Source organism: Sus scrofa, chromosome 7, assembly GCF_054392235.1.
Source record: "Sus scrofa isolate SSC_HxYL_T2T_F1_AM1 chromosome 7, Sscrofa_HxYL_maternal_Yorkshire_Landrace_v2.0, whole genome shotgun sequence".
Classification (NCBI taxonomy): Eukaryota; Metazoa; Chordata; class Mammalia; order Artiodactyla; family Suidae; genus Sus; species Sus scrofa.
In genome coordinates, this window is record NC_139389.1 from 55421928 (window position 1) to 55435073 (window position 13146).

The 13146-nt window shown below is 44.9% G+C and overlaps 1 non-coding gene across 1 annotated transcript; it reads right to left on the bottom strand.

Moving 5' to 3' along the window:
• Positions 1-497: 497 nt before the first annotated feature.
• Positions 498-601, bottom strand: LOC146401593 (U6 spliceosomal RNA). The gene has a single exon (XR_014811544.1). It is a non-coding gene; the product is annotated as a U6 spliceosomal RNA (small nuclear RNA).
• Between the last annotated feature and the right edge of the window lie 12545 nt (positions 602-13146).

A 13146-nucleotide genomic window follows, 5' to 3' on the forward strand; every position in this document is an offset into this window, starting at 1 on the left:
CGAATCAGAGCTGTAGCCGCCGGCCTACGCCAGAGCCACATCAACTCGGGATCCGAGCCTTGTCTGCGACCTACACCACAGCTCATGGCAACACTGGATCCTTAACCCGCTGAGCAAGGCCAGGGATCGAACCCGCAACCTTATGGTTCCTAGTAGGATTCGTTAACCACTGCGCCACAACGGGAACTCCTGGGACTCTCTTTAAATAAGAGTATGAGTCTTTGAAAAATTGAGAGTGATCAGTACTGTTTGGTTGTTTAACAGAAGGAGGAAAACAGGCACCTTGGAAGGGCACAGAGTGGTTTAGAGATCTCAAGTTGAAAGGGATCTCATCTTAAACCCTAAGGCGTTCTCATTTACAGACAGACTGACCATTTTTTGGTCATACTTTCACCCCATCCCAGCTCTTATACACATATACAAATTATTAAATTGCTGCAATTTTTACACATCCTATCTCTGCCCTGATCTGGTTGCCCTGTGACCAGAGTTGGAGGAAAGAAATATTTTATTTTACTTTTTAAATGTGGAATGCTTCACAAATTTGCTAATCTTCTCTGTATTATTCCAATTTTAGTATACATGCTACAGAAGTGAACACAAGGAAAATTTTAAAAGCTTTAGCTTTTCCTATGAAAATTGCAACTGTGGCCCCTTGGTAACCTGTCATTAACCACACAGTCAAGTAGCGCTGCCTTGTATTTGTGTTGTTTGCTTCTGTCTCAGTTTGAATTGTCAGAACATAGCAAGACACCTCTTCCCGGAGAGCCCATTTTCACTAGCTGTTGGCATGAGTCTTACAGACTCAACTATTTTGTTCGAAGTGTTTCCCCACCTTGGGTTTGAAATCAGTGAAGTTAATGTATTTAACTTAGTGGTTCTCCAACTTCAGGGTACCTGAGAATCACCAGGAGGGCGTGCTAACACACAGATTGCTGGTTCCCACCCCCAGAGTCTCAGATTCAGTAGGCTGTGGTGGGGTCTGAGAATGTGCATTTATAGTAAAATGCCAAGTGGGGCTGATGCTGCTTGTCCAGGGCCATTTGAGAGCCACTGAATTGGGTGACTTGATTCTGGTGCTAGACTGCTAGGTAAACTTTTTATACTCTCCCCAGTAATTGCCCTTCATAAAGAAAGTCAAGACAGCGCTCACAGGGCAAAACTCTATGAGATTCAGAAATAAATACTGAAACATGATTCCAGTTTGACTGCACAGAAGAGAAACTTGACTGCAGAAGCTTAACCCGATAGCAATTTATTATTTTCTCACATTCTCCAGAAGACCAGAAGCTGTCCAAGGCTGGTGAGATGATGTTATATGATCAGCGGCTCAGGCTCTTGCTAACTTTCTTCTCTGCCTCCCTTGGTACATGGCTACAGACCTCATGGTCACAAGATGGCTGCTGCACCTCCAGATATTGCCTGTGCACTATAGTCAGGAAGAAGATGAAAGATGGAGAGGAAACACATGTGGGAGCTTTTCTGGAAATCCTTCCATAGACTTCTGTTCCCAGCTCATTGGCTAGAACTTTGTCTATGGCCATGTTTAACTTCAAAGGAGTCTGAGAATTCAAGTAGTTTTAGTTCAGCACTTGCTGACCCAAATAAAATAGGGATCTGTTAAAGAGGAAGAAAGAAAGAATGGGCAGTCTGTCTCAGCATTCATTTTCTTGACTCCCAAGGGATCCCACACTGTGTACTGAGGCCAAGTCCACATACTGTGTGTGCTAAACCTACCTCACAATAGCCGAAGGGCCAAAGGAATCAAAAAGAGAGACTCAGAGTTCCCGTCGTGGCACAGTGGTTAACGAATCTGACTAGGAACCATGAGGTTGCGGGTTCTGTCTCTGCCCTTGCTCAGTGGGTTAACGATCTGGCGTTGCAGTGAGCTGTGGTGTAGGTTGCAGATGTGGCTCAGATCCCACGTTGCTGTGGCTCTGGTGTAGGCTGGTGGCTACAGCTCCGATTCGACCCCTAGCCTGGGAACCTCCATATGCCGCGGGAGCGGCCCAAGAAATGGCAAAAAGACCAAAAAAAAAAAAAAAAAAAAAAAGGAGAGACTCTACACTAGCATTTCTTTCTTTTTTTAAAAAAATTTTCTTCTTAGGGCCATACCTGTGGCACATGGACGTTCCCAGGCTAGGGGTCCAATCAGAGCTGCAGGTGCTGACCTAAGCCTCAGCAACAGCAATGCCAGACCCAAGCTGAGTTGGCTACCTATAGCACAGCTCACAGTAACACGGGATCCTTAACCCACTGAATGAGGCCTGAGTTCGAACCGGGGTTCTCACGGATACTAGTCAGGTTTGTTACCTCTGAGCCACAAGGGGAACTCCTTGAATTGTTTTTTAAAATATAGTTGATTTACAATGTACTGTCAATTTCCACTGTACAGCAAAGTGACCCAGTCACATATATACATACTTTCTTTTTCTCATACTCTTTTCAATCATGTTGTATTAAAGAGGAAGGAAGGAAGAATGGGCAGTCTTTCTCGGCATTCATTTTCTAGACTCCCAAGGGATCCCACACTGTGTACTCAGGCCAAGTCCACATACTGGAGACTAGATATAGTTCCCAGTGCTGTAGAGCAGGAACTAATTTCCTCTTTTTTTTTTTTTTTTCTTTTTTGGTCTTTTTTTTTTTGTCTTTTCTAGGGCTGCACCCATGGCATATGGAGGTTCTAAGGCTAGGGGTCTAATCAGAGCTGTAGCTGCCGGCCTATGCCACAGCCACAGCAACTCAGGATCCGAGCTGTGTCTGTGACCCACACCACAGCTCACGGCAATGCCGGATCCTTAACCCACTAAGCAAGGACACGAATCAAACTCGTGACCTCATGGTTCCTAGTCGGATTCGTTAACCACTGAGCCGTGACGGGAACTCCATTTCCTCTTTTTTTAAGATTTTAAATTTTTTCCATTATAGTTGATTTACAGTGTTCTGTCTGTACCTCTTTTCTTATCCATTCTAAGTGTAATAATTTGCATCTACCAACCCCAAACTCCCTGTCTATCCCACTCTTTTTCTTTTGCTGATTTGTTTAATTTGAAAGTATCTATGGAATTAGAAAGTTCCCAGGCCAAAGATCAAACCTGTACCACATCAGCAGCCAGAGCCACAACCGTGACAAGACTGGATCCTTAGCCCACTGAACCACCAGGGAACCCCTATACCAGCATTTCTTGCTGCAGGCAAATCAGTGTACCATGAAAAGGGAAAAGTCTGGGTTAGCACTTGTTTCTTCCTACAGAACTTCTGAGAAGTTTTATTATACTTATATATATAATGACTTTCCAAGATAAGGATAAACATACTGTGTTTCCCAAGCTATTTGACAGCAGAAGCCTAAAAAAATTTTTTTCCTGGAGTATCTCCCTGAACTAAGTGCCATGGGACTTTTGCCAGAAAACACTGATCCATACATCTGATAGTAAGTATATTTTCAGAGCCGTCATATGCAGAAAAAACTAGTATGTTCATATCAAATCAAGGGGACCATCCTCTTTTTTTTTTTTTTTTTTTTTTTTTTTTTAAGGGGAAGGAAATGAAAATAAGAGCAGATGGTGAGTCAGGACACAGGGTGTGGTACCAGTCCGATGTCTGGTAACCGCATGAACTTGATGAGGCCTTGCCGCCTCTGAAGTTCCCACTCTGATTTGCAAAATGAGCTCTGTAAGTGATCGCCAGGCTGCATCCCAGCAAACCAAAATTCTGCAACTTCAGCTCCTACAAACATTCGGAAGAGATGGCTGGATAAATCTTTGCTAATGGGAGACGGGGAGAAAAGAAAAAGGCTTAAGATTAAAAAGTCTTTTAGAAGTCAAGAATAGTTTTGTTGTGTTTTGGCCATGCTCGAGGCATGCTGACACTCCCAGGCTGGGGATGGAATCCATGCCGTAGCAGTGACCCAAGCCGCTGCAGTGACAAGGCCCCAGCTGAGGCACAGATGAACTACAGAAATAGTCTTTTTTGTTTTTTTTCTTTTTCAGCCACCCTCTAGGCAGGTTTCTGGGCCAGGGATTGAATCCGAGCACGAGCTGAGACCTATGCCACAGTTGCAGGTGTCAGGGATCCATCTGGCGCCTCCACGGAGACAAACTGGCTCATTAACCCACTGCACCACAGCAGGAACTCCCAAAAATAGTTTTAAGAGGGGAAAAAAAAAAAAAAAACCTTAATGAAGATGAAGGCTGGAAAATGTGAAAATGCCTTAGTTTACTACAACTGCTGCTTAACAGTTGTCACAAACTCGGTAGCTTAAAACAACAACAAATTGGAGTTCTGGTTGTGGCTCAATGGGTTAAGAATCCAACATAGTGTCTGTGAGGACACAGGTTCTCTGGCCTCACTAAGTGGGTTAAGGATCCAGAATTTCTGCAATCTGTTTCATAGTTCTTGGATGTGGCTCAGATTCAGCATTGCTGTGGCTGTGGCCTAGGCCAGCAGCTGGAGCTCTGATTTGACCCTTAGCCTGGGAACTTCCATATGCTCTGGGTGTGCCCACTCCCCCCAAAAAAAGGAAGAAAAAAAAAAAGCAAAAACAAATTTATTATTTTACAGTCCTGGAAGTCAGAGCTCTGACATGGGTCTTGCTGGGCTCAACCAAGCTGTCAGCAAGGCCGTGTGCCTTTTTGGAGGCCCTGGGGAAAAAGCCCCTTCCATGAATCTTCCAGTTTCTAAAGGCTGCCCACATTCCTTGGCTTCAAGCTCCCTTCCTCCATCTTCAAAACCAGCCACATTATGGGAGTTCCTGTCGTAGTGCAGCAGAAATGAATCTGACTAGGAACCATGAGGTTGCAGGTTTGATCCCTGGCCTTGCTCAGTGGGTCAAGGATCCAGCATTGCTGTGAGCTGTGGTGTAGGTCACAGCTGCAGCTCTGATTCCACCCCTAGCCTGGGAACTTCCAAATGCTGCACCTGTGGCCCTAAAAAAAAAAAAAAAAAAGCATAGGGCGAGAAACTAGAGGATGTCATGAAAAATTGAAAATAGGCTTAATGGTTGGCTCTTCCTTGTTATTTATTATCTCAGTAAACTGATCTTTCTTTTCACGTCCCTGCAAAAGAAACTAGGCTTAATAATTTGTGGGGTACAAAAGAAATTGATATGAAAATAATTCCAAGGCATTGGGATGGATGGGGAATTTGGAGTTAAGAAGATGCAAACTATGACATTTAGAATGGATGAGCAGGAGTTCCTGTTGTGGCTCAGTGATTAATGAATCCGACTAGGAACCATGAGGTTGCGGGTTCGGTCCCTGCCCTTGCTCAGTGGGTTAAGGATCCGGCGTTGCCGTGAGCTGTGGTGTAGGTTGCAGACGTGGCTCGGATCTGGTGTTGCTGTGGCTCTGGCATAGGCCGGTGGCTACAGCTCTGATTAGATCCCTAGCCTTGGAACCTCCATGTGCCTCAGGAGCAGGCCTAGAAAAGGCAAAATAAATAAATAAATAAATAAGATAAAATAAAATAGAATGGATGAGCAATGAGGTCCTACTGTTTAACACAGGGAACTCTATCCTGTCTCTTGGGATACACCATGATGGATGATAATATGAGAAAAAGAATGTATATATATATATATTTATATGACTGGAACACTTTGTGGTACAGCAGAAACTGGCACAACATTATAAATCAGCTATAATTTAATAATTTTTTTTTAATTCCAAAAAAGAAGAAAACTTAAAAAAATCAAGGAGAGGGAGTTCCCATTGTGGCTCAGCGGTAACAAACCTGACTAGTAACTCTGAGGATGTGGGTTTGATCCCTGGCCTTGCTCAGTGGGTTAAGATGTGAGATGGTGTAGGTCACAGATGTGGTTCAGATCTGGCATTTCTGTGGCGTAGACCTCAGCTGCAGCTCTGATTGGACCCCTCGCCTGGGACCTTTTGTAGGCTGTGGGTGCAGCCCTAAAACCCAAAAATAAATAAATAAATAAAAATAAAGGAGATAGGTTAAAAAAATCCAAAAAAGGAGATTAGTGACAACGTGGACAAAAATAGAACAACACAAGCTGACAATGTTCTAAGCACTGAGCAGAGTGGAGGCTTGTGTGGGGTTGTTTTCTCTGTTATGTATCATTTCTTCACAACAAAGAACTAAACCTCTAAAACTCACCTATTTGAAAGCACAACTGTATTAGCCTTAATAACTAAGTTGGTCCTTCAAGGCTTTGGTTGGTTTTCAGGGGTGGAAGGTGGTCAGAGGAGCCCCAAGGATGGTTTGCAATCATCACAGAGCCCCAGTGTTTGAAAGGATTTCTAGGAACCCAGTGAGGTGAAGGCAGCCTCGTGTTTCTTAGTGGCTTCAAGCTGTGGATCACAAAGGCCCACAGTTTTTATATCCAAGGTAAGCGTGGGCTTGGGACCAAGCGTGGCCGAAGAATCGGTCCACGGGTCAATAAGATGGAAAGAACTGAATTCCAGTAAAGGGACCCAAGCGCAAAGTGTACAGGGAGGCTTGCTCAGCCTCGGCACTGTTGGCATTTGGGACTAGATAGCTCTTGGTTGTGGCGGCTGTCCTGCGTTAGCATCATCCCTGCGTTCTACCCATCGGATGCCAGGAGCACCCTCTCCTGGGGTTGTCACAACCAAAAATGACCTCAAACATAGCCAAATGTCCCTTGCGGGGTGGGGGTGGTTAGGTATGTGCAATGTTGCCCCAGTTGAGAACCACTGGTATAGACTGGGAACAGGTGACCCAGAAGTGAAGCCCAAGAGCCTGCAGAGATTCTCAGGCTGCCAGGACCCTCAGCCAGGAGACTTTCCCGGGACCTTTGGCTGGAGCTCAGGGGCTGGTAGGGAGCAGCCAGCAGCATCCAGCTGGTTTGCCTTTTGGTCTCTAACTTGCGCTCCTGGTCAGGAGAGAGCAGGATCTTTTGTTTACTAGCTGCACTCCAGATATTTTCCATTTGTTATGAAAGCACAGGCTTCAACGGCAATTCACCTGGGCAGGTAACGGGCTCATTTGCAGTATAAACAGCTTGGGATCTATTATAGGTTAGATATAGGTTAACCACCAGCCCTTCTGACCCCGGTTTGTAGAGAAGGAAGAAAAGGAGGACTGTGGAGATTCTGGGGTGTAAGTGGGTACAGGTACAGATGAGTTAATGACTGGAAAGAGTGCACCCCTGGAGGGTGAATTACAAAAAGGGTGTCCCTCTGGGTGGGTCAGGAGTGGGACTGGGAGAGCAGAGGGCACGGGATCTGCAACTCAGCCACCCTCAGCACCAGCCCCAGGGAGGCCAAGCTCCGCCTCCCACGCTGCATCCCAAGTATCCTAGGAGACAGAAGTCTACATGGGAAAACCTTGGGACTTATATGCTGCATTGGCGAACCCTTAGGGGAGGCCTTAAACTTCACACCAATGGAATTAGAATTTTATGTGACATGTGGTTGGAAACAAAGGCAATGATTCTGTAGGAATGAGTGAAAGGTAGTTTAAAAATATTCTAAAGGAGGAAAAGAGCAGCTAGGAGAGGCTGTAGCTAGTCAACACCATGCATCTGGATGGAGGAGCATATACATTTGTAACTCTAGGACCTAGATGATGGGGGGGGTGCAGAGGCAAATAAGAAATCGGTGCTTTTGCGAGTGAGGGGAGACTGCTGAGGACTCTCCTGAGTTTCAGACACTGACATCCCGCCTCCGGTTTAGGAGGTGCTGTTCCCCAAAGCTAATCATGGGCTGCTGTGTGCATTTCTGTGAACCTGCTTCAGTGACCCAGGAAGAGCCGTGCTTATCCTCTTCCTGGATGGGCGAGGTGTCCTTTCTGCCAAAGGGTCAAAGACATTCTTCGTCAAGAAGATTCTCGCTGAGTGCACAGGTTTCCCCATATGATAGATGGAGAGCCTGAAACACAGTCAGATCAGCCACCAACGCTTGCAGGGTTTCGGGTGAGAGAGGACCAGTGCCCATAAAAGACAAACAGAGGAGAGACGGAGGGAGAGAAGAGGAGGCAGAGGTTGGAGCGATGTGGCCACAAGCCAGGGATGCTGGCAGCCATCAGAAGCTGGAAGAGCAAGAAAGGCTTCCCCCTGGAGCCTTCGCCAGGAGCCCTGCTAACACCTGATTCCAGCCCCCAGAACTGTGAAGGAATCATTTCTGCTACTTTTAGGCACCACGGTTGTGGCAGTTTGTTATGGCAGCCCTAGGAAAGGAGGGCTCATGACAACAATGACCAATACCGTTGAGCATTTATTAGGCCTGATCATGTGCCAGGCACTTTGCTGAGCCCTGCATTATTTTCATTTAGGCCTCATGAGATGGGTGCTTTTATCATCCCCATTTTACAGATGAGCAAAATGAGCTTCAAACAAGCAAAGTTGCTTGCCCGAGGCTACATGGCTGGTAAGCTGGGACTGGACTCAGGTTTCTCTGACTCCAAAGACCTCCTTGAAGCACTCATGGGAGCCCCCTGCCTGGTCATGCCTCTAGCTGTAATAAGGACAAGCCCTGTGCCTGGTGGCTGCTGCCTTAATGTCAGGTGTTCTATTCCCTACCCCCAAACCCTGTACTTAAAAAGAGGTCCAATTCTTTTTCTTTTCTTTTCTTTTTTTATTAAAGAAGAGTTGATTTACAATGTGACAATTTCTTTTTGATTCTTTTTTTTTAGGGCCACACCCACAGCATAAGGAAGTGCTCAGGCTGGGGATCAAATCAGAGCTGCAGCTGCTCGCCTGCACCACAGCCACAGCCACACACTAGATCTGAGCCACATCTGCAACCTACACTGCAGCTATGGGCAATGCCGGATCCTTAACCCACTGAGCAAGGTCAAGGATCGAACCTGCATTCTCATGGATATTAGTCAGGTTTATTGTGGAAATTCCACAACAGGAATTTCCTGTTTTTTAATTTTTTTATTATAGGTGAGTTACAATGCTCTATCAATTTCTGCTATACAGCAAAGTGACCTGGCTGTACCTTACCTTCTTGGAGGCCCAATTCTTTTAGTGCCCTTTCCCCCAACCCTCAGCTCTCCATCACCACCTCAGAAGTGAGGTGTAAATGACAACTGATGATTCTCCTAACTAGTGGATTACGGGAACCTGTTATAAAGAAATATTTTAGGTCCCCATAATCACGCATAGTTTTTTGTATCTATTTAGCCTCTGGGTCATTGGAATTTATTTGCGGATGCTGCCAAGATGAATCAGAGATCTGGGGAAACTATCTGTCCTTGAAGAAGGACAGCAGTCAGGATGGGTTTTTGTTAAGTTTCTTTTTGTTGATTTTGCATTTATGCAAAACTGTCTCCCTGTCCCAGGAGAAAGTTAGAAAAGTTTATTTTCTTAAGACTTAAAATATATCCTCTGAGCCCACTCACCCATCGTCAGACCATCAATGCTGGACTCTGCATGATTTAGGAAGTAAGCCTTTCTTTCCTCCTTTGCTTTTGTCCTATCTCTTGAGGACTAGGAGGGTTTTTTTTTTTTTTTCCCTTCATCTGCTGATGAGTCTAATAACTCTGTGTGTGTGTGTGTGTGTGTGTGTGTGTGTGTGTGTGTGTGTGTGTGTGTGTATTTGTGGTGGATGAATAAAATGGTTACTTTTTTTTCTTTTTTTTTTTAGGACCATACCTGAGGCATATGGATGTTCCCAGGCTAGGGGTTGAATTGGAGCTGCAGCCGCCAGCCTACACCACAGCCACAGCCAGAGCCACAGACACTTGGGAACGGAGCCACATGATTGACCTATGCTGTAGCTCATTGGCAACCCTGGATCCTTAACCCACTGAGCGAGGCCAGCACTAGCGCCTGCATCTTCACGGACATCGTGTCAAGTTCTTAACCTGCTGAGCCACAATGGGAATTCAAGTGATTACTTTCATTTTGTTACCCTTTATTTCTTTTCTTTCGCACAGAAGCTGCCCCATTTAATAGGCGGAAATGTTGCGCCTATAAAAATCCTTCCTCAGAAGCCATCTGGGTGTTTGGGTCTTTTGAGCATGAGATGCCCATTCTCCTTGCTTGGCCCCATAATGTGCTGGGTGCCTTGCTGTAAACACTGCACTTGACTTCACCACAAGCTGGTGTCAGTAGATTGGCTTTACTGTGCATTGGGCAAGTGGACCCAAGTTTGGTTCAGTAACATGGGTGCCCCTGGCCTGGGGGAAAGTGAGCAATATCTCCCTTAAATTCACTTGACTTCTCCCCTCTTTCCACCCCATTCTGCTATTGTCTTCAGTTTTCCTAGCCCTGGACAGTCTTTCATCATACAGTAAGAAATGAGCTTAACATCTGCGACTCAAATTCTTACTAGCATGTAAAGCACTATTAGAAAGCTGTGAAAGTGAGAATGGGGAGAATATATAGGTCAAGGGAAGATGGGGAAAGCATAAAGAAAGGAAATTTGAGGGTACTGATGTCAAGTCTGGCAGCTTGACCGGTTTGCCCAGCTATGACCCTGAAGCTGAGAGTTGGCTGGGTGGAAGGGCAAACCAATTTGCCCCTGTCTCTGTCGAGAGGGCCGAGAATCTCTCAGAAGAGATGTTCAGAACCAGGCTGACTGTGAACTGATGCTGCCAGATGGCAGAACAGTCGAAATATTTACTGTAAAGCCCACACTGTTTGGGAAAAGGCTGAACTTGTGTTCCTGCTACAGACCTTGGTGGGTTCCCTTCTCCTAATGCTTCCTGCCTCCCCTGCCATTGGCCTTGGTGACTCACTGAGAGACTCACGGCCCATCTCTGCAGGGTTGTATCCATCTGAACCAGCCTCCCCTCTGGGTTTCCGGTAAAAGATGCCACCTGTCAGAGTCCTAACTGAATCTCTGTGGGGATGGCCCTGCCTTATTTTCCATGCAACGTGGGATAATCTTGTGGGGTGAACTGAAATGCCTTGCTCTGTTTATTAATGGGGAAGCTGACTACCAGGGGTCCTCTTGCCCCAGATTTCAAGGGGCTGAGCAGGCACGTGGACCCTGGACTTGGGTCTTTGCTATCACACCAGGAGAGATCCATTCATCCGAAACTTATTTAATGACTCACATAACTTCTTGTGGCCTCTAACATCAAAATGTTGTCTTTCCATGGTTTGGACCCCAAAAACAATATCTTCAAGGGGGAAAAGGGTTTCTCCTATTTTTGGGAAGGTACTTATTTCAGATAGGTTGAATCTCTGGGTGATGGACTGACCGATGCTGTCCAAAAAATTTAATGGTTCTCCCATTATACTAATCACAAATGTTTATTGCAGAAACTGGAAAATTTAGAAAAAATACGAAGGGGAAAATAAAATTCACCTATAATCCTCTCACTCATTTAATTGCTGTTGACATTTTGATATATATTCTTCCTGTCCGTTTTCACACACATAGGATCACATTTGAACAAATTGGAAAAAATGTGGTATAAACTGATGTATAATTTGCTTTTTCATTTAATATTTCCATGACCATTTTTCTTACATCATTCATTTTTTTCCAAGCACATCTGATGTACCTATGAATGATGTACCTAATTTACTTAACCCAGGGAACTTTCACACTGTTACCAATTTTTTTTTTTTAACTATAAACACCACCACAGTGGGCATTATTGGTCTTATAAATATTTAGTGATGTTTTAACCCAGTGATTTGTCTGGACATTGCTTGGCAAAAATTGAAAAGGGGGCGGGGGGAGAAATCCAGACAGCTAATTTTAAAAATAACATAAGTAAAATTTTTTAAAAATTAAAACAATTTAAAAATATAGACATTTGGAGTTCCCAAAGTGGTGCAGTGGAAACGAGTCCTACTAGGAACCATGGGGTTGCAGGTTCGATCCCTGGCCTTGCTCAGTGGGTTAAGGATCCGGCGTTGCTGTGACCTGTGGTGTAGGTCGCAGATGCAGTTTGGATCTGGCGTTGCTGTGGCTCTGGTGGCATAGGCTGGCAGCTGTAGCTCTGATTGGACCCCTAGCCTGGGAATCTCCATATGCGGCAGGTGTGGCCCTGAAAGGACAAAAGACAAAAAATAAGTAAAATAAAATAAAATAAAATAAAAATATAAACATTTTTCAACTGAAAAAAATTTCAGATTTTCATGATGATGATGATGATAATAATAAAGGCAGCTAATTGGCATTCACTTAAATTATGTTAGGTGGAGAAGGAAGAGAAGTGAGGCCACTGGTATCTCTTCTGTAAATGTCCCCTTCGTTCCCTGTGCTTTTAATTGTATTTCTCTAATAGCTCTCACACTATTTATCATCTCAAGCCTCTTTTGTAGCTGCCACTGCTTTCAGCTGTCGTTTTCTGTGCCCCTCCCTCCCCCATCCCTGCCTTGTGGGGGTGGCTCTCATTACAGCTCCCCTGTTGCCGGCTGATGATGAATGTTTTGTGTCTCAACTCAGTGCCTGAAAAGCTATTTGGAAGAGCAGCACATCCTTGAAGGATCCTTGTCACAGCATATGAAATCGTCCCCACAAAGCTTTGGCAAACCACTGGGCCGTTCTCCTGTGGATGCAGGACCTGGCCTGGCTGGTGTCAGGGAAGCTCAGGGATATTAACAACAGGGCAACCTCTCTCATTACCTTGCTAGACCAGACTAACCTCCTTCCATTCCCTTCTCATCAGGCACCATCATTCTGTTTGCTCTAATAACAAGTAGAACAATTGTGATCATTATTTCCAGCTCTAATTCAAGAAACAGATTAAGATAGGTCATAAAATCAAATCCGGCTCAACTGAATACCTTAAAAAAGTCTCTTGTGTTGCAGGCTCCCAAAAATAGTTCCCAGCACTGTCCTTCACCTTCACGATTATTTTGGTCTTCACCTCTAAATCTGCACAGTACAGAGCAGCAGAATTTATACATTAAGTTCATGAGAGAAGAGACAGCTCATTCATTCTTAACATTGGCGGGGGTTGACAGTTCACCAGCATAAGCTTTGACTCTGAAATACATCTGGGCCCGCTCTGCCAAGGTGACTAAAACACCTTATTGATAACCACAGTGTCCTTCTTGGGCAAGACAAGGTTACCCGCCCCCAGGGGGGTTAGCCCTGCATGCTCATCCTCTTCTGTCCATTCATTCACCTCTTCATTTATTCAAACATTGGAGACTTTCCTTTGGGCCAGGCAAGAGCAACAGCCAACCTTCTAGGTGGGAGACAGACATTAAAAATGAAACTCTTACAAAGGGAAATAAAGCCAAGTAAGAGA